We start from the raw sequence: 21,338 nt of genomic DNA on the forward strand, positions 1-21,338 counted from the left end.
ACTCACTCTTCATTACAATCATTGATATCTAAAAACACTGAAGTAATTAAGGCTCTATCAGAGGCTGCATTGAGCCAAATACAGACTAATGAATTTCAAAATTCTGAAGTTAAACGTCTGGATGAAAAACCTCAAAAGATGGAGCTATTTGGACAAACCTTACTTAAAGATAAGAATTTTACCTTTAGACGATTGGAGTATCTTGAAAACCAAGCTAAAAGACTTAACTTGAGGGTAATTAATTTTCCTAGGTCACCATTAGTTATCCCAATTCAGATGTTTAAAAAATACCTAGTAGAAATACTAGGTATGTCAGAAAGTTCGTAACCTCCTATAACTCGAGCATTTTACCTACAAACCGATTCCAAAAGTCTACCAGGAAACAATCAACCCCCAGCGGGTGAAGTAATGAATCTTACTACTTTTTTGGAGTCATCATTGGAGGTTAAAACCATACAAGAACGTAATACCTTTAAAGTCAGAATGATTGAATATTTTAACACCCAACAGAAAGGACTTAACAAGGATCTGGGGTTCCTAGCCCATTATAAACCATAAAGCTGTATGTCTCTGTTGATCATCCCACCCCTCACCTATCCACACCCATCCTGTTAGAATATCAATGATATGCTTTGATGTCCCCATGCATACCACCGACCCACCCCCATCCTCCCACCCTGTCAGACTGTCATAGTAATGCTTGAATTTTTTCACTTATATACACTGTCAGCTAGCACATTTGCTTATTTCTGATCTGACGAAGAAGGGCAACCTTCGAAAGCTAATCAAGAAATGTATTAAGTTATGTCCAATAAAAAAGGTATCATCTTATTTTCTTTTCCATGTTTTATTTTGTCTGATCCCATGGTAAGGAAAGCACTTCCCATTCTTTGCTGCATTATGAAGACCATGCAAACATCCATGGAACTCAAATTTAATGATGTTTGGTCTAAGTTGGAAAAAGATATGGTCCCTCTATCACTTTGAAGAAACTTTTTAAAAACTCAGGGGTAGATAATTCAGCCAGTGGCAATCAGGTTTTTTTTTGGCTGCTGTTGCCAGCTTTAGCCCCAGATAGTCAATCCAGGCCATGTCTAGGCAGCAGAACTGAATATCTGAGTTCAGCAGTGATGGCTTTTGTCAGAGGAAACCTTGTCCCAGGTGCAGCTGCGATCCCTGCTATGGTGGTGATGATCTTTCAGCCCCAGCTGGTGAACAAGCGGCATCATTAAAAGGAAAGACTTTTAAATGACCAGTTGGGTATATATGCTAATCTCAACCTTGTTAAATGTTTTAGACATATCCATCTAATTGCATCCATGATATAACTGAATTCTATTATTCTGTCTCACTGTATTTTCCAATGTAAGCCACATTGAACATGAGACTGTTTGGGATAATGCGGGATATAAATGTTTATATTTCTTGCTCATGTCTCTCTTGCCCCCTGTGTGAAGGCTCAGACTCTGCGAGGAGCGTTCTTGCTCGGATCTCTCTTGCCCCCCCACTCTGTGTGGAGGCTCAGACTCTGTGGCTGAAATGGAGCGTCTCTGTTAGCGCATTTTTCTGGACCAAGTGCCAGTGGTAGTGCATCCGTGTGCATACATGCGTGTGGATCACTGTCGTACGGGCTTGCCTCCGTATCGCACTCTACCTTGGGCTTGCTCATTTCAAGTGCATTGAACTCTAACAAAAATAGATCAGGTTTCTCAGGATAGGAGGGCTCTTCTGATTCGAACTGGCCTAGTGGTTAGAGCACCGGTCTTGCAATCCAGAGGTGGCCAGTTCAAATCCCACTGCTGCTCTTTGTGATCTTGGGCAAGTCACTTATCCCTCCATTGCCTCAGGTACAAACTTAGATTGTGAGCCCTCCTGGGACAAAGAAATATCCAGTGTACCTGAATGTAACTCACCTTGAGCTACTACTGAAAAAGGTGTGAGATAAGGAACAGGTTATTTTGAGAGACTTCCAAACTTGCTTTCCTTGTGCCATCACTATCCAGCTGGATAGTCAGAGTCTTAAAAGGTGGAGGATAAAGGATATATATATATGGAAAGAATGATCCAAATCACAGTTACCTGATGCTAGGGTCCACCTTGGGGGTCAGCGCTCAAGAAAAAGATCTGGGTGTCATTATAGATGATATGCTGAAATCTTCTGCTCAGTGTGCGGCAGCAGCCAAAAAAGCAAACAGTATGCTAGGAATTATTAGGAAAGGGATGGTGAATAAGACCAAAAATACTGTAATGCCCTTGTATCACTTCATGGTGCATCCGCACCTTGAGTACTGCGTTCAGTTCTGGTCACCGTATCTCAAAAAAGATATACCAGAATTAGAAAAGGTTCAAAGAAGAGCGACTAAAATGATAAAGGAGATGGAACTCCTCTCATATGAGGAAAGGTTGAAGAGGTTAGAGCTCTTCAGTGTGGAAAACAGAGATAAGGGGAGATATGATTTAGGTCTACAAAATCCTGAGTGGTGTAGAACAAATAGAAGTAAATCAATTTTTTACTCATTCCAAAAAGTACAAAGACTAGGGGACACTCAAGGAAGTTACATAGAAATACTTTTAAAACAAATAGGAGGTAATATTTTTTTTTACTCAACAAATTGTTAAGCTCTGGAACTCTTTGACAGAGGATGTAGTAACAGCGGTTAGCATATCTGGGTTTAAAAAAAGGTTTGGATACGTCCCTGGAAGAAAAGTCTATAGTCTGCAACTGATTGCCCTGGGATTGGTAATGTTGCGTACCATGGAATGTTGCCAATATTTGGGTTTCTGCTAGGTACTTGTGACCTGGTTTGGCCACTGTTTGAAACAAGATACTGGGCTGGATGGACCATTGGTCTGACCCAGTATGGTTATTCTTATGTTACTAGTAAACAAAGGCCCGTTTCTGAGAGCAATGAAACGGGCGCTAGCAAGGGTTTCATGGCTGCATGGGTCGTTGCAGTTTTACCTGGTTCGTGGCGTGCATCGCTGTTGTTTCCTTTGTAGCTCTGGGTGGGTGGCGGTTTTCATGCCCCGCCCTCGACGTCATCGCGTTTTGACGCGAGGGCGGAGCAGAGCTACAGTGTGGAAATCCGGAGTTTGTGGCCTGAGTAGAACGTTGGAGGTGAGAATCGGCTCCGCCCTCAACATAACATTTGACGTGAGGGCGGGGCCCAGAGACTGATTTTGGAGGCTTCAGAGCTTCCAACATACGAACCTTGGCTTCAGTGACGTCAGCAGCCAATAGAACGTTGAGGGTGAGTTTTATATATATATAGATAGATGTTCTTAACTTGTACAGGTGCATTAACACCTCCATTATTCTGCTCAATATGCCCCTCTCTATGCAACCTAGCATCCCTCTGGCTACACTCACTGCCTTGTCACACTGTTTTGTTGCCTTAAGATCCTTGAACACCATCACACCAAGGTCCCTCTCTCCCTGTTTGTGCTCATCTTCTCACTCCCTAGCAAATACAGCTCCTTTGGGTTTCTATAGCCCATATGCATCACTCTGCACTTCTTCATATTAAATTTTAACTATATAACTTTAGACCATTTTTCTAATTTTTTTAGATCACTTCTCATGTTTACTCCTTGCAGGTTGTCCACTCTGTTGCAAATCTTCATGTCATCCATATAAAAGGGAAACCTTTCCTTCTAATCCTTCAGTAACATCGCTCACAAATATACTGAACTCCACTACTCCCTGTAAATTGGTTTTGATAATCAGTTGGATTGATTCTTGGAATTGATGCTGCTAAAGCAGAAGCTTTGTGTCAAGAAGAGGGTACCATTCATTCTTCCAAATTCATGAGATGCTCCTCAAAGGCTACCAATGACAAAAAGACGCAGGCATCACAGTAGGATTAGCCAAATCTTCCCTAGTCACCTGAAGTGTATCAGAAGCTACTTGGAGGCTGTCACACCCCATCCAATCCCAAAGAAAATAAGATGTTCTCACATCAGTGGCTCTTTGAGGACACCAGTGATCTCGGTGCTGATACTGACCATTTCCACTAAAACTAAGTAGAGAATGATCTACTGTGCAGTGCTGTTCCTGGATCTAATCTAATACAGCACTTGTATTCTGCCAAGTCTCCCTTGAGGCTCAAAGTGGATCACATACGAGTACAGAGCAAGGACATGCTTAGAAAAAGTTAAAAATAAAAGTTAATTTAAAATTAACCAAGATATATGTATTCAAGTCTTGAGAGAACTATGAAATATGAAAGTAAGATTTTAAAGATTTTGGTTAAAAGGGTAAAGATTTCTATGAGCTCTCAAGGATCCTCTTAAAAGTATACCCATTTGACTGAAGGAAAATAAAGTAAGAAAGTCTCCTTTGATCTAAGTGATCTAATCAATTTTGGAAAAGAGAAGAGCTCTACCAAATATTCAGGACTAGATCCTTCAAAAATACAACCCAATTTAAAGAGAATTTTAGCTTTAACTGGTAGTCAATCAGGCTTATTTTCAAAGCACTTTGGGAGGCTAAGTTCCATAGGTTTCTATGGAACTTTGGGAGGCTAAGTGCTTTGAAAATATGCCTCAATGTAGTTTTGGAGCCATGGAGACTGGTGTTTCCCATGCTGATGTCAATGGACTAGACTTGACTTACTGACACCAAAAATTTGTTCATACTTGTTCTCACAACCACAGATGCCTCTCTGACATCCGTGAACACAGAATACGAGAGGGGATCATGATTGGGTCCTAGACATTGCAGGCACCAAAGAGCAAGTATCGATAATAAATATGGTCATGCTGCATTAAACACTTTTTAAAGCTATTAAGAACTTTTATCTGAGGCATGTACAGAATAACAGCTGTAGCAAAAGTTAAATGACTCAGTAATTAAAAGGTACCTGACCCGGCATTTGAGGCCTACTGTAGCCATAACCAAGCCAAAGAAAACTATGGAATGCTCAAAAATCCTAACACAGGAGGCTAATAGGGAAAACAAAGAAACCACACAACAGCAACTAGACTCACACTATAAAGTGAAAAATTAAAGGGAAAAAAGTTACTTCAAAACATTTTACCAGATGCAAGTTATATTGGAGCACAAGTGCAACCACTGAGCTCCGTGAGAAAATTATGCTTTTTAATGCTCTTATCTTTTTAAGTATTGAAGTGTACCTCGTTTCAGATATCAATAAAGAGAATGCTGGGTTTTATATGTTCGCATAGTATGATTAAAAACACAGTCTATGCTTCTATTGGATTAAGTATTTAAATATGTGTATGTACTAAAGCACTATAAAAAAAGAGCATTGTTTCACTCATTTAAGTAGGTTAAATTTGTAAACATTATTCCCTGCATGTTGGCAAAGAGAATTTCAGTTGTTCAATAGTTTGTTTTATGCAAAGCAAGATTGTTTGGATTTTTTGTTTGTATTTCTTTATTTGTAATAACAAGCAAGATGACATTTTACAAACCCTTTCAGGGCATTCTGTTTATAGTGGCAGCTGGGTTGTAGTTTGTAAAGTATGTATTGTTTACAATGCTAATGATGGATTTAGCTGTGTTTTATGCAAATTAAGTTATAATATATGTGCATTATCGGCTTTTTTCATTTTTCTTTTTCTGAGAAGGAACATAGAGGAGGAACAGACCAGTTTTACAGACGGAGCGTGTGCCCTTTTGACACTGCAGCAGTCACTCCAATTATGGAACCACTCAAGTTTTGATCTAGACTTTTTGGAAGATCGGAGGGAAATGTTCGATTCAACTCTCTAGTAAAACTTTTAACATGGCACCAGATATTCGCCAAAAGGCTTGTCTGATGCAGTATTACTGGCCAGGGATCCTACTCCTATACTTTCAACTGAGGACAGTGGGGGGGGGGGGGGGTGGGGGGGAGTACCTTTCCCTCTGTCCTAACTGGTTGCTCCTCTGCTGAGTCAGTAATAGAAACAATTCTTTTATTATTGAGCAGACCTCATTTTGAAAGCGTGTAGGGATAGGCTAATCTTTATATACCCTCCCCCACCAGGGAACCTATCAGTTCTTTATTCTACATTCCCCTGAACAGGTCAAGTGAAATGGAAATAAAGCACATACACAATATATATATATCATCAATAAAATAAAAGCAAAGGCCGTTGCGGAGCGAACTCCTGAGTCTCTTGAAGCGCAGAGATTCTACAGGACTGGCTCAGAGATACACTTGTAAGCAATCAATGCCACATCATCCTAAGATTCAGGAACCAATCACATGTTATCAGCATCATATGGAAAACATTATTCATTACCTTTCTTATGAAAGTTCAGCAGAATCATGGAAAATTGTTGTAATATCAGAATACTAGTATAAAAGGCCCGTTTCGATAGACAATGAAACGGGAGCTAGCAAGGTAATCCCCTCCCACCCTCCAGACCCCCCTCCCTCCCTCCCTTTCGATTTCCAGACCCCCCTCCCTCCCAGTTCAAGGACCCCTCACGCCCCTCCCACCGAGTTCCAGACTCCCCCCTCCCTCCGATTTCAAACACCCCCCCCTCTGCGTTACTGACCCCTGGACCCCGTGCCGCGACCCTCTCGACCCCCCCTTCCCGCAGACAACCCTCCCCCGCCGGCATCGCATACCTGTGCTGAAGACAGCCAAAGTTCTCTTCTCGTCTGCGCCGGCGATGCTTGTTCAATGATCATCTGTTGACGTTTCTGTGTGTGTGTCTGATGTCAGATGCACGCACAGAAACTTGAACAGATGATCATTCATCAAGCAACGCCCCGGCGCAGCCGAGAAGAGAAGTTTGGTTGTCGTCAGCACAGGAACGCAATGGCGGCAGGGTAGGGTTTTCAGCAGAAAGGGGGGGGGGGTCGAGAGGGTCACAGCAGGGGGGTCCAGGGATCAGTTACGCAGAGGGGGGGGGGGGGTGTTGAAATCGGAGGGAGGGGGGAGTCTGGAACTCGGTGGGAGGGGCGGTTTGGTGATGTGCTGGGGGGGGGAGGTTCTGTGTTGCCCCGCTCCCTGTCACTTGCTCAGAAGTGGCAGGGAGCAGCGCACTGACAGCTGATTCCCAGGCAGGGAGAGGAGTAGGTCTGTGTGCTTCCCTACTCCTCCCCTTGCCTGGGAATCAGCTGTCAGTTACGTTACTGACATCAGTGTGTTCTTAGCTGCCTAGCAGACCACCTCCAAGGGATCCATGGTCCCAGGCAGGTTCGAACGTTGGAGGTGAGAATTATTATATAGGATGTCAGCAGTTGTCCATCCAGCATATTAGTAACAAACTGACCTATATTTTATCTTTCTAATTCAGTGTCAAGTGTCTGGTCAGGCAACGGATCTTAAGGCACTTAATGCTGACAAATCTATGATTACATTTACTGATCAGTGACAGGTTCCGTGTTCTTTATCATTCTGCTAGCTTCAGCTGTTGATTTAGAAATGTGTGTTATGTCTAGCATCTATCTCAAGCTATTTCAACATTAGCTCAATATTCAGCAAATTATTATCATTTTAGTTGCTGTAAGCAGAATCATCTAGCTGCAAGCTTTTTGTCTCCCCTGATTTCATTGTTACATTAAATTCCTGGACAGCTCTTCATAATCATTTTCAACCCGGACCCGGGGGTCTCTATTCTCAGACAGATTTTCCAGACCATCAGTTTGAATGGTGTGAATTCTATGTAACTAGCTTTATTATTAACATTTTTGTTATGCTAGGTAAACTGACCAGTCTATTTAGGTTTCCAATCAAGTATTCCACACCAGTTTGAACTGCAATATTCGGAATTTCATTGCTTCACTCATTAAGTTTCTACTGTTATGCTGATCATACATGACAAGATTTACTAGCCTAACCAGAAGGTTGCTAGGCTGTATAGAGAGAGGTGTGACCAGCAGAAGAAAGAAGGTGTTAATGCCCTTGTACAAGTCCTTGGTGAGGCCCCACCTGGAGTATTGTGTTCTGTTTTGGAGGCCGTATCTTGCGAAGGATGTAAAAAGAATTAAAGCGGTGCAAAGAAGAGCTACGAAAATGGTATGGGATTTGCGTTACAAAACGTATGAGCAGAGACTTGCTGACCTGAACATGTATAACCTGGAGGAAAAGAGAAACAGGGGTGATATGATACAGATGTTCAAATATTTGAAAGGTATTAATCCGCAAATGAACCTTTTCCGGAGATGGGAAGGCGATAGAACTAGAGGACATGAAATGAGGTTGAAGGGGGGGGCAGACTCAAGAAAAATGTCAGGAAGTATTTTTTCACAGAGAGAGTGGTGGATGCTTGGAATGCCCTCCTGCGGGAGGTGGTGGAGATGAAAATGGTAACAGAATTCAAAAACGCATGGGATAAACATAAAAGGAATTCTGTTCAGAAGGAATGGATCCTCAGAAGTTTAGCGCAGATTGGGTGGCAGCACCAGTGGTGGGAGGAGGGGCTCGTGGTGGGCAGACTTCTACGGTCTGTGCCCTGAAAATGGCACATACAAATCAAGGTCAGGTAATCTGTACAGCGCTGCGTAACCCTAGTAGCGCTCTAGAAATGTTAAGTAGTAGTATACACATAAAGTAGCACATATGAGTTTATCTTGTTGGGCAGACTGGATGGACCATGCAGGTCTTTCTCTGCCGTCATCTACTATTTGAGCTGCTCGTGTTAGCATTTAACTATATTTTAGAGTCTTTTTCTGGGGTCTGATTATTATATCTGGAAATGTGGGAGTCTCGAGACTCTTACGAAAGCAGCACCTATAGATGCTATCAGTAGGTACTGGGATTTAAGAGTGGGTGGGAGATTCACAGGGATTTTATGGGAGAGGGAGGGGGATTTGGACAGGTATCAGAGGGAAGGAGGTGGGATTTCAGAGAGATTATTTGGGATAAGGAAACACCTGGGAGCTCAAGGGCAACTTTTCTACATCATGCTGTTACAGATGGGGAGGGGGGAGCTGGGACATCCCCCTAATTCTTTTGATATGGCTGAATATTATTGGTCTCGAATTCTTTTAACCCTTTAGTGTCCAATGTTCCCATAATAAGCCACATGGGAACAGAATGATGGGAACACTGGACACTAAAGGGTTTTAATGAGGTTGTATGTCACTTAAGACAGTAACTTAGAATGTAACTCATTCACCCATAAAAGGCAAAAAATCTTACAGACTCTGAATGGCAGATTTCAATTGCTTTTATACAAGAGACACATTTCAGTATACCTGAACATGCTAAACTATGTCTCTGGTGGGTTGGTAACTTCTTTGACTCTCACCTGCTATGGGGAAAAAGACAGGCATGATTATTCTGATTCAGAAAAAAGATATTTAATTTGTGACTTATACGGTGATACAAGATCCCAAAGGTAGATTCTGTTATGGCCTCGGTAACATAGATGGCAAATTATATTTGTTATTTAACATATATGCTCCTATGTTTATGACAAAAATTTTATAAACTAATTCTGTGACATATATATAGCTTTGGGGACATTCCTATTTGAATGATTACCAAACAGAAATCAAACAAAATAAAACATGGAAAAGAAAATAAGATGATACCTTTTTTATTGGACATAACTTACCGTATTTTTCGGACTATAAGACGCACCGGACCATAAGACGCACCTAGGTTTTAGAAGAGGGAAATAGGAAAAAAAAAATTTCCTCTTTCCCTCCTCTAAAACCTAGGTGCTCCGGTGCGTCTTGTCCGGGTTTTGGACCTCCGTCCCGTACTTACAGGATTCCATGTTCCCTGGTGGTCTAGTGACGGTGACGTCAGGGCAGGAAAGAGCCCCCTCTTTCCTGCCCATCGCGCTGCTCTCCGTGCTTCTCAATGCTTTCTGACGGTCTCGGCGAGATTCAAAATGGCCGAGACCGTCAGAAAGCATTGAGAAGCACGGAGAGCAGCGCGATGGGCAGGAAAGAGGGGGCTCTTTCCTGCCCCGACGTCACTAGACCACCAGGGAACATGGAATCCTGTAAGTACGGAACGGAGGTCCAAAAACGCTACCTTCGGACTATAAGACGCACCCCCCATTTTCCTCCCAAATTTTGGGGGAAAAAAGTGCGTCATAGTCCGAAAAATACGGTAATACATTTCTTGATTAGCTTTCAAAGGTTGCCCTTCTTCCTCAGATCGGAAATAAGCAAATGTGGTAGCAGATAGTATATATGCATACCCCCCCCCCCCCCCACTCTGTCAGACTGTCAAAGTAATGCTTTGATGTTTCTCTCATATATACTATCTGCTACCACATTTGCTTATTTCCGATCCGAGGAAGACGGGCAACCTTCGAAAGCTAATCAAGAAATGTATTAAGTTATGTCCAATAAAAAAGGTATCATCTTATTTTCTTTTCCATGTTTTATTTTGTTTGATTTCTGTTGATAACCTTTAAGAGTGGACTAACACGGCTACCACACCTCTCTACTATTTGAATGAGAGAGGACCTTAATGAAGTGCGTGATCCAATTTTGAATCGGTCACAACCAACAGGGAGGGAAATATCTCAGACTATGAGAGGAATCTCCATGTTTTGCTCCTCACTGGTCACGGTGGATGTGTGGAGAACATTATACCCTATGGAGCAGGATTACACCAATCTTTCAATAGTGAACTCCACCATGTCCAGGACAGATATTTACTGGTCTCTAAGGGGTGGGGTGCTCTTATCAGTGGTTTCACTGACCAAAGGTCACTTAGTGATATCAGACCATGCCTGGGTGGAAATGCATTTGTGTTTTAACCCTCAATTTTCCATGGGCTATCAGCAGAGATTCCTAATTCAATTGTATAGACAATTGTTTTCCCTTTTTAGGGCCCTGTTTACTAAGGTATGCTAGCATTTTTATCACATGCCAAAATTTAGTACACACTAAATGCTAGATACACCCATATATTCCTATGGGTATCTCTAGCATTTAGCGCGCGCTAAAAACGCCAGCGCGGCTTAGTAAACAGCGCCCTTAATCTCTAAATGGAAATTGTTTGTTTAGAGTAAATCAGGAACAGCAAAATGACCCCAATCTGTTTTGTGAAGCTGCCAAAGCAGTATTGCACAGGGAAATTATTTACAGAAGAAAGCACAACATAAGGAAATTCTGCATTTGGAAAGACATGTAACTAGTTTATGACAATATGGATGGCATCACACTTTACATATCATAAGTACATAAGCATTGCCATGCTGGGACAGACCAAGGGTCCATCGAGCCAAGCACCCTGTCACCGACAGCGACCAAAAGAACAAGCAATTTGTCCCACCCATCCTAGAAATACTGTATTAGTCCCTCGTCCATTCAATAACATTCTATGGCTTTTTCCTCCAGGAAGCCATCCAACCCTTTTTTGAAGCCCGCTAAGAAGCTTTGAATGAGCTCATTCACCAGAATATGCAGGAATCAATTGGTTATTATAAATACCGCTTATATAAATTTGCTAGTAAGAGTAGCAGCTTATTGGCTAAGATGGTCACATGTAGTAATACTGCATGTAAGAACCACATTGAGAGATTCTCAGTGGTTGTTGGCACATAATAGTAATATTAACTCAATTTTGAAAACCTTTTTTCCTACACTATATTCCGCCCCAGCAGATTCCTCCCTGGATAGTGATACTTGTCTAGTATGGACTTACCCCAAATCTCCACCTCAGATTCTGCCATGCTACATGCGAGTAATCAGTTGGAGGAAGTGGAATGGGCAATTCAAAAGTGCCCTCTGGGGAGGGCTCTAGGGCCTGATGGGCTACAGAGTGAATTTTATAATTTGTTGAAAGCAGAACTAGGGTCTCCTCTGACCTCAGTATATAATGCAATCATTGATCGTGGCTCCTTGCCCACTTTACTTAACACTGCACAGATCACGGTTCTCTTAAACCAGGGAAAAATCCGAAACACCCGGAGTCCTATTGTCCCATTTCCTTATTAAGTTACAACGCCAAATTACTGGCAAAAATATTAGCAAACAGGATGTCCAGGGTACTATTCTCATTAATAGCAGAACTGCAGGTGGGCTTTGTCTGTAACTGCAGTGCCTCTAAAAATATAGGACAGATCCTGGTCCCCCTCTGGAAGCAGCGAACTTGGCAGAACCCCCTTGCTAGTCATCAGCTTTGATAGGGAAACAACTTTTGATAGGGTGTTATGGGGGGGGGGGTTCCTCTATGGTGCTTTGAGGGCATATGGGATAGGTGACTTCTTTATTAGAGCAAGAGAGACCTTATATTCAGATCATAAAGCAACAGTTTCCAAAGAGGAACACATCAGTGCTATCCTCTGTCTCCTTTATTGTTTGTTTGGACATTAGATCCTTTGGTTAAGGAGATTCAAGGAAATTTGAAGATATGGGGAATGACGGTGGGAAATAGAGTATTTAAAATACCTACATTTGCAGATGACCTGCTCCTGTACATTGCTGAATCTCGCTCATCACTCCCTGTGCTTCTGGAGAGCCTTTGGGAATACCAGAATTTCTCAGGTTTTCAGTTAAATCTTGAAAAAAAAAAAATCAGAAGCATTGGCAGGATCCGACTCTTTAAGGAGAGGCTGGGGAACATCATTCCCTTTACAATGGGCACAATTTGTTCCGTTATTTGGATATTCAATTATCCATGGACACTTCTTCCATATATAGCATAAATGTTGATACAAAGTGTCAATTCGATCAACGGAAGTTTACCATTATCCTTGATGAGAAGAATTAGTTTGTATCAAAGAGTAGTTTTCGCACACTGGTTGGATGAGATATTAGGGTCCTGCAGAGGCTTTTGGTAAGGTATTGTTAGGGTGGTAAAAAAAAAAACCGAGAGATGTAGTTATCTAAGAGGCAACTGGAGCCAAGGGTTGTTGGGAGTGCAAGACAAATTTGTATAACCAGGCTTGTCTTTTATGTCACCTAAGTGATTGGATTCATGGACACTTGTCTATTTACAGATATCACATCCAAACAGGAATATTTTCATCCTTAGCATCTTAATTACCTTATTTATACTCACCAATCTCAGCTGCTCACCCAAGTGCACAGAAGTCACTTATTGTGCCCACTCTGGTATCTGTGGAGGGAACTGCTTCCCTTTTGGCATTAGGACGTCCATAGCAGTGTTTTCTTACCCTTCGTGGGGAATGCAGAGGTTCTTGCCAGGCTTGGAAAATGCAGTGCTTAGGCAGTGGAAGGAGCAGGGTATTTTGTTAATAGAACTCTTGGTCCGAGAAGATAGATCCTTTTTCACTTTCCCTGAATTACAACAAAGATGGTCATTCAGGCCAGCGGATCAATATGTATATACGTAATTATTGCATTATTTGTCCTCTTTGCCTCAACAAAGCCTGTCTTTGAGGTTTGGGAGCCAGATGTGCAAGTTTCTGGAAGAAGATGCTTTGGGTAAAAAATGCTCATCTCTTGGTTTCATAAAGAATTAAATAGTCATCAACCGCCTAAAGATTATCTGATGGTTTTAGAGACCTAGAACACAGATATATAGAGGCATATACATCTTACACCTTTCCAAGACTGTCACGTTCCTACCGTGATCTTGAGACCAACGCAAAGACCAGCGCCAACTGTCAGGAGACGCACTCTCTTTGATGTCCCAGGAGTACCGTGGGGTCTGCGTAGGTGCGCCTCTAGCATCTCCCCGGCCCAAGTGAGTCATGTACGATGCCAGGATTGACGTCATCTCATCTGGACATTTAATCTCTCTGAACTGGAGCTTTTGTGTCTTTGCGTCTTCTATCACCGCATTGTTCCTGCCAAGTTTCTAATGCTGCCCAGTTCCAGAGATACTGTGAGATACTGCCTTGTTCATGACCAGCTGAGGTGCTGCCCTGTTCTAGAGACATTGTGAGACACTGCCTTGTTTATAACCATCTTGTTCCTGAGGCGATGCCCAGTTCCAGAGACACTGTGAGATGCTGCCTTGTTCCTGACCAGCTATCCTGTTCCTGAGGCACTGTCTGGTTCCTGCTTATCCCTGGAAGTAGTCCCTCTGCTTAGCTGGAGACTTGTCTACTACAGCTTTCCTACTGTGGACCAAGAGCTCACTACACCGATCACAACAAAGGCATTCTTAAGGCATTACCTGGTATTGTACATAGTGCTGAACTACAGGAATGTCATTTTCGTACTATACACAAGGCATACTTTTCTCAAAAGCAGACCTTTATTGCTTGATGTGCCAACACCCCCCAATGTCTGAAATGTCAATCTGGTGAGAATTCCTTTATTCATGGACTTTGGCAGCGTAGACAGATCAGAGCCTTCTGGGTAGAGATGTTCAATTATTTACAGCTCATTAAGGTCACTGACACACATTTGAGGGGATTATCCTATATAATAATTCTCACCACCAACGTTCTAATGTGGGACTACCTGTGTCCGTGGCTCCTGAAGTTGCTGAGCTAGGCTCCATAGCCAGGATGATGTCACTAACAGCTGATTTCCAGGAAGGGGGAGGAGTAGGGAAACACATGGAGCATGTTTCCCTACTCCTCCCCCTGTCTGGGAATCAGCTGTCAGTGCGCTGCTCCCTGCCACGTCGGAGCAAGTGGCAGGGAGTGGCGCATCAAAAAACTACAAGCGCGGCACCACAGACCCCCCCCCCCTCGGCGCATTACCCAATTCCCCCCCCCCCCCCCCCGGCACATCAAACCCCATCGCCACCTGCAGATGCCAGTAGTAACGCTGTCCGACCGCTGCTGCTTCTCCTGTTGAGCAGCAGCGGCCGCTACAAAAAGAAAAGCAATAAATGTTTTTAAACCCAGCCCAAATCCTTCGTAAATGACCAAGTCTTAAAACGCAGTCTCTGCAGCCGCTCCTCCTCTCGCCTCCACGTCACTGCCCCTGGAGTAAGACCCCGGAGGAGCGCAGTGACGTGACAGGCGAGAGGAGGAGCGGCTACAGAGACTGCGTTGTAAGACTCGGGCATTTGCAAATGATTTGGGCTGGGTTTAAAAACATTTATTGCTTCTTTTCTTTTTGTAGCAGCCACTGCTGCTCAACAGGGGAAGCAGCAGCGGCCAAACAGCGTTACCACTGGCAGCTGCGGGTGGCAAGGGGGTTTGATGCGCCAGGGAGGGAGGGGAGGGTCACTGGACATGGATGGCTGGAGGCGGGGCAGGGGAGAGGGAGGTGGCTCACACTCACTCACTGTCTCTCACATACACCCTCTCTGACACACTTCATCTCTGTCACAAACACACTGTCTCTCTCTCACACACACACACATGCTGTCTCTGTCTCTCATTCTCTCTATGACACACACACTCCATCTCTCACAAACATACACACTCCGAGGAAAACCTTGCTAGCGCCCGTTTCATTTGTGTCAGAAACGGGCCTTTTTTACTAGTTTTCAATAAAGCTGCTCTACTGGGACCCAAGAGATCTTAGTGAAAAGCTATTTCTGGGGAATTCCTATATTATAGGGAAAAATGCATACTCTATCACTGGTTATAACCTACTCCTCTGTCTTTTTGATACTGGAAGAATAAGCTTCATGTTTTAACGTTGTGGGAGTCTCACGAGGCTAGAATCTCCCCCCAAAACAGGCAAATATTGAATCGGTTACCGGAAAGGTACACCTTGCGCTCTCGGATGGGGTGGGAGAGGGAGTATCAATATCAGTTTGTGTAGGTCTGGGGTCACAAGAGAATGATCCTAAACCAATACGATGGAAGTTGTATTTGTTAATATCACTTTCTGATGTATTGTTCAAAGGGAAGATACAGATGGGATTCATCTTTTCTCAGTATTGCATACTTTTGATACTTAATCTTTACATAAGTTAATAAGATTTTCTAATAATAAAAGGTTTATATACCATAGAGAACAGAACAAAAACAACAAAAGTTTTATACCTAGCTAGTATTGACTATTATATTTTATATATTCCCCTGCTCTCTGTTGAGTTGATACTTCTATTGCAAAGTGATTTGTCTTTTTGGATCTGATATCATGCTCATGATATCATCATCATCATCATCATTTATAATAAAATCAATGTATACCGAGACTGTATACCCTGATCAGGAGGAGGACTGGGCCTCAGAGAGATTATACTTAAAGAGCTACTGTTATATGCTTCCAGACCTACATAACAGCATCATCAGACTCCAATGCAAAAAAAGTATTCAAATATGAAAATATCCATCTCCAACATTAAACTTGGACGAGCATTCCGCATTCCAATGAGTGGAAGGAATGAATCCACCAGTACAAAGAAGGAAGAAAGTAACAGAATCTGCAAAATAACACAAACAATAACTCTTCAAAGAATCAGAACAGCAAATGAGGAAAAACAATGGGAAATGGAATAGTATACTAGAAAATGCAAAGTGTTACTCTAGGAACCACCGACTGAGCAAAACTGGATTTATAGAATGATTAAGAAGAGATTAATTGTAACCTGAGCAATTGATAGTTTAGACCAGGACAGAGAGACACAATAAGGTGGCAGTCTCATCCATTGGAAACATTGTAACATTACAACATTGCTGTACCAGAAAAGAACTAGTATCACGGCCGATGAAGAATTATGGAGAATGATGAGGTTATAATCTTTTGGGACATTCGAATTCCAATCACTAAAAAGCTTGATGCAAAAAAATCTTTTTTGGTGAAAAAGAAAAAATACAAGAAATGCCTTGATAATAGAGGTGTCAGTGACAAGTGATTATTCTCGAAATTCTATAGGGAGAGACAGAAGGTCTTCAAGTACCAAGATCTGCAGTCAGAAAGCAAGAAAACGTGGACAAAAAAATAGATACATATTTCCCATCATTTTGGGTGTCATAGGCATGATTAAAATAAATTTTCAAGCATATACATAGTAACATAGTACATGACGGCAGAAAAAGACCTGCACGGTGCATCCAGTCTGCCCAACAAGATAAATTCATATGTGCTACTTTTTATTTGTACCTGTCCTCTTCAAGGCACAGACCGTATAAGTCTGCCCAGCACTATCTCCGCCTCCCAACTACCAGTCCCGCCTCCCACCACCAGCTCTGGCACAGACCGTATAAGTCTGCCCAGCACTATCTCCGCCACCCAAACACCAGCCCCGCCTCCCACCACCGGCTCTGCCACCTAAACTCGGCTAAGCTCCCAAGGATACATTCCTTCTGAACAGAATTTCTTTGTGTTTATCCCACGCATGTTTGAATTCTGTTACCGTTTTCATCTCCACCACCTCCCGCGGGACGGCATTCCAAGTATCCACCACTCTCTCCATGAAAAAGTACTTCCTGACATTTTTCCTGAGTCTGCCCCGCTTCAATCTCATTTCATGTCCTCTCATTCTACCGCCTTCGCATCTCTGGAAAAGATTCATTTGCAGATTAATACCTTTCAAATATTTGAAAGTCTGTATCATATCACCCCTATTTCTCCTTTCCTCCAGAGTATACATGTTCAGGTCCGCAAGTCTCCCCTCATACGTCTTGTAACGCAAATCCCATACCATTCTCGTAGCTTTCCTTTGCACCGCTTCAATTCTTTTTACATCCTTCGCAAGATACGGCTTCCAAAACTGAACACAATACTCCAGGTGGGGCCTCACCAATTATTTGTACAGGGGCATCAACACCCCCTTTCTTCTGCTGGTCACACCTCTCTCTATACAGCCTAGCAACCTTCTCGCTATGGCCACCGCCTTGTCACACTGTTTCATCGCCTTCAGATCCTCAGATACTATCACCCCAAGATCCCTCTCCCCATCCATACCTATCAGACTCTCACCGCTTAACACATACGTCCCCCGTGGATTTCTCTTCCCTCAGTGCATCACTTTGCATTTTTTTGCATATCTTGATAGCTTGCCTATACAAGTCATGTCTTATGAATTCCAGAAGAAAGCTCTCTCTTTAGCAAAATGCAAGTACTGCAGCAAGTATTAGCAGTAACTTTTAAAGACTGAGATCACACTCCACATACCCTGGCTTAGGAGTGAGGTTCATTACAGTCATGGTATTCACAGAACTGATTTGAAGACAACATTTTTTACAATTTGGAAAGCGGAGTCTTAGGTAATCCCTGGCTCTAAGGAAAGTGTTACACAGGGAAAGCTCAACAAGATAATGCATGTAATTTGGGGTCAAGCCAAGTAAAATTTGGAAGATGAAAACACAGAGCTCGAACGCGACCCTAGATTTGATGGGAAGCCAATGCAATTTAATTAAGAAAGGTGAGGCTCTTTCAAAGCATGGGGCATTGACCCATAACTCAGCAACCTGTGAATGTAGTATCTCAAACTGACATCTTATTAACCTACAGTGCTATTAGCATACCCTGTTGGAGACCTTGGTTTTGCGCAGTACTTCAGGTGTAAATATGGTGGCATTTCTGTGGCTCATTTACATACTTTATAAATAAGTTTCAAACCTTTTGTCAGTTTGTTGGATATGTTTCTTGACTTTTTTTCCATTCCTTTCATCATTTTATTCTCTTTCCAACAGTAGTGGCCAATCCCATTCATAAATACTTGGCAGGATCCTATCAAATACTGTACTTAGATTCCATGCTGCTTACCCAAGTCTACTTTAGCGATGGTTTATGGACTTCTACAGGAACTTTTTCAAACCCAGCTGTGCTAACCTTTTACCAAATCCTCCAGCAATACATTCAAGCGCTTGGTTATGCATTGAGTGAAGAAAAAAAAAAAAAAAGATACTGCCTCAGATGTTTAGTAACATCATGGCAGGTGAAAGTTCTATGACCTGTGGCAAAGGTTGGATTTTAACAGCCCTTGCCACCTCACATTACAAAACTAGGGCTGTGCTCCCTTTGATTAAGTCCCTTCCTTACACACAAAGAACCATTTCTCCCCATTGCTTACGTTAAAATAACAGCTTCAAACCCACATACCAAATATTCCCTAAGGCCTGCCCTTAACAGACTTCCCAGCCTGTCCTGATGATTCCAAAGTCAAGTCAAGTTTTCAAGATATCCACAATGCATCAATTGACCCGTTTACACCTACTGGGTCCTCAATTTATTTCAATGTATTTCATGCATAGCCTCAAAAGCCTAACTAGCTGTGTGGACCTCAGGGTAGCGGAGCTAAGCTGTATTTATCAAAGAAATTTCCCATCCGTACATGTTACATTCAGTACAAATTGCAACTTACCAGTACCAAGACATCTCAACCTCTTAGAGTGCTGGATAGCTGGGTGTCATCTGTCCAACACTGAAACTCCAAGTCTCACATATTATGGGCGTCTACACAGCACACACTAAAAATGCTAACGCACCTCTAGTGTGGCTTAGTAAACAGGGCCCCAAGGTTCTAATCCAGGACTGGCCTGGAATTTTCCTCTAAACACACACAAAATTAACTTCCTATGTGTAATCCTGCTTTCTTCATTTATAGTAGTATCAGTAGTACAGGAACCAAAAAAACTTCCGTAATGATTTATTGACTTATATACCGTCTATTACCTAGTTAGTTTACACATTTACACACAAAATAAAGTCAATGTAATAAAAATTGTTATGATAGAGCTTACCATACACGTCATATAGTACCAAATAATCCTACACACGTGGAAAGGTGGATCTTCAATTTGCTAAACAAATCACACCTAGATATTCCTATACTGCTTACATAAACAAATTACTTTTCAACTATTTTTTTTAATTGTCCAATATCAGATGTAGTTCTTATATTCACTGGTAATTGATTCCACATCATTGGACCTGATTAGAAAATGGTATGTCTTCCTCCATAAACCTGCTCACTTCTGCACCATGTCAAATAAGACTAACTGAGTTTTTATTTGCTCTTCATGGAGATTAACAATAACAACAGTGGCCTTTGCACAGAATGATAAGTAGTAGTAGTAGTAGAATTAAATTTCATACATTAACTCACCTTTGAAACTTCCAGTCTTATCTTTTTTTTTTCTCTTTGTGGATTATAAAGAACTGCAGAGAACTGCCTGAATCTAACTGAAAGTATTCATCTGTCTGAATTTCTAGGAGGTCTCCAGTACATTTTTACTAAAGCTTTTTGTTAAGCCATAGAAGGCACCTATACACTTCTTTGCAGCTTTACTCAATTATTCTTTCCTCTATTATTCCCACCTATTATCCACCCAGTTTAGGTTTTCCCAAGTTACAGCTTTCTTGCCATCTTAAAGTCTCTTATATGTAAAGGGTTTTTTTTTTTTGTTGTTGTTGGTTTTGTTTTTTTGGATTGTAGCATATCTGTCTTGAGTAGACTATATGTTCCAAAGAGCAGAGAGTCTCTCCTATCAATCTTACACTTTACTACATACATCTAATATGAATTATACAAATGATGATTAATAACAACAAACACTATGCATACTGCAATGTACACTTTGTTTACATAACTCAAATGAAAATAAACAATTTAAAAAGAAAAAGCACAGTATCTGCCCTTCCCACTCCCGCACCTTGCTTTCAATGAGTCTCATTTCCCTATCTCAGTCATTTTATACTACTGCTCCTCCTTTCCATTCACCTTCCTATATATCCTCTCCCATCAGAAAACACTTACTGAAAACGCCTCGGTACCAAACGAACCCCTAAACCAGAAAGATAGCGTCTTCTCCTCTCAGATCCTCGGTCCAATCTCAACTCCTTCCTCTCTCTCTGCCTTCCCAGTTCCCGTTCTCAGCCCACCCAGTCTCCACCCTCCGCCCTTGCGCTCTCCCCGTATCGTCCACTCAGCGCACACTCTATTTCCAGTCTCCTCCTCAGCCCCTCCCTCTGCATCATTCACACACATACACACTGCTGCTGTCGATTCGAAAAGTAGGTGAAAGGTCAGAACACAGCGTGAAGGACTGCAATTGCAAAGTCAGTTTCCATTACATTCTACGAATATACTGCACTAGTTCTGCTAGGTGCACTACTGTTAAAAATAAAATCTCCTATTCCCCTCTCAAGCAAGAAAATAAATCACAATTGTCCTGTTTTTACATCTCATATAGGGGCAGAGCTAGGTTTTTTTTTTTTTTTATAAGGATGCGCCACCATAACGCTTGCCCCCTCTTATCTGCTGTTTCTCCCTCTTGCTCCTTAAGATACACCTCGATTTCCTTAGATTCATTTACCTCTTCTCACACTCCCACAGGTTCCTCTCCATTTTCTCCTCCCCCACCAGGGTGCTCTTCATCTCCTCCTGACCTTGGATTCTTCTTGATTTTTTTCCCTTTCCCTTAGGTTCTCCTTCTCCCTACTACTTCTACTTAACATTTCTAAAGCGCTACTAGGGTTACGCAGCGCTGTACAATTTAACATGGAAGGACAGTCCCTGCTCGAAGAGCTTACAATCTAAAAGACAAATGTACAGATAATCTGAAAGGTCAGACAGATTGGGGCAACCTATATGTTCGAAAGGTTAGGTTCCGAATGCAGCATTGAAGAGGTGAG

General features: G+C 42.2%; 1 protein-coding gene across 1 annotated transcript in view; it reads right to left on the reverse strand.

The window, feature by feature from the left end:
* CPT1A (carnitine palmitoyltransferase 1A) overlaps window positions 1-20,575 on the reverse strand; it is a 254,233-nt gene extending 233,658 nt beyond the window's left edge. Inside the window, 1 exon segment of the mRNA XM_030201306.1 lies at window positions 20,461-20,575. The gene's annotated coding sequence lies outside the window, so the exon portion shown is untranslated.
* Window positions 20,576-21,338: the final 763 nt, after the last annotated feature.

The sequence above is a fragment of the Microcaecilia unicolor genome, chromosome 4 (assembly GCF_901765095.1).
Source record: "Microcaecilia unicolor chromosome 4, aMicUni1.1, whole genome shotgun sequence".
Taxonomy (NCBI): domain Eukaryota; kingdom Metazoa; phylum Chordata; class Amphibia; order Gymnophiona; family Siphonopidae; genus Microcaecilia; species Microcaecilia unicolor.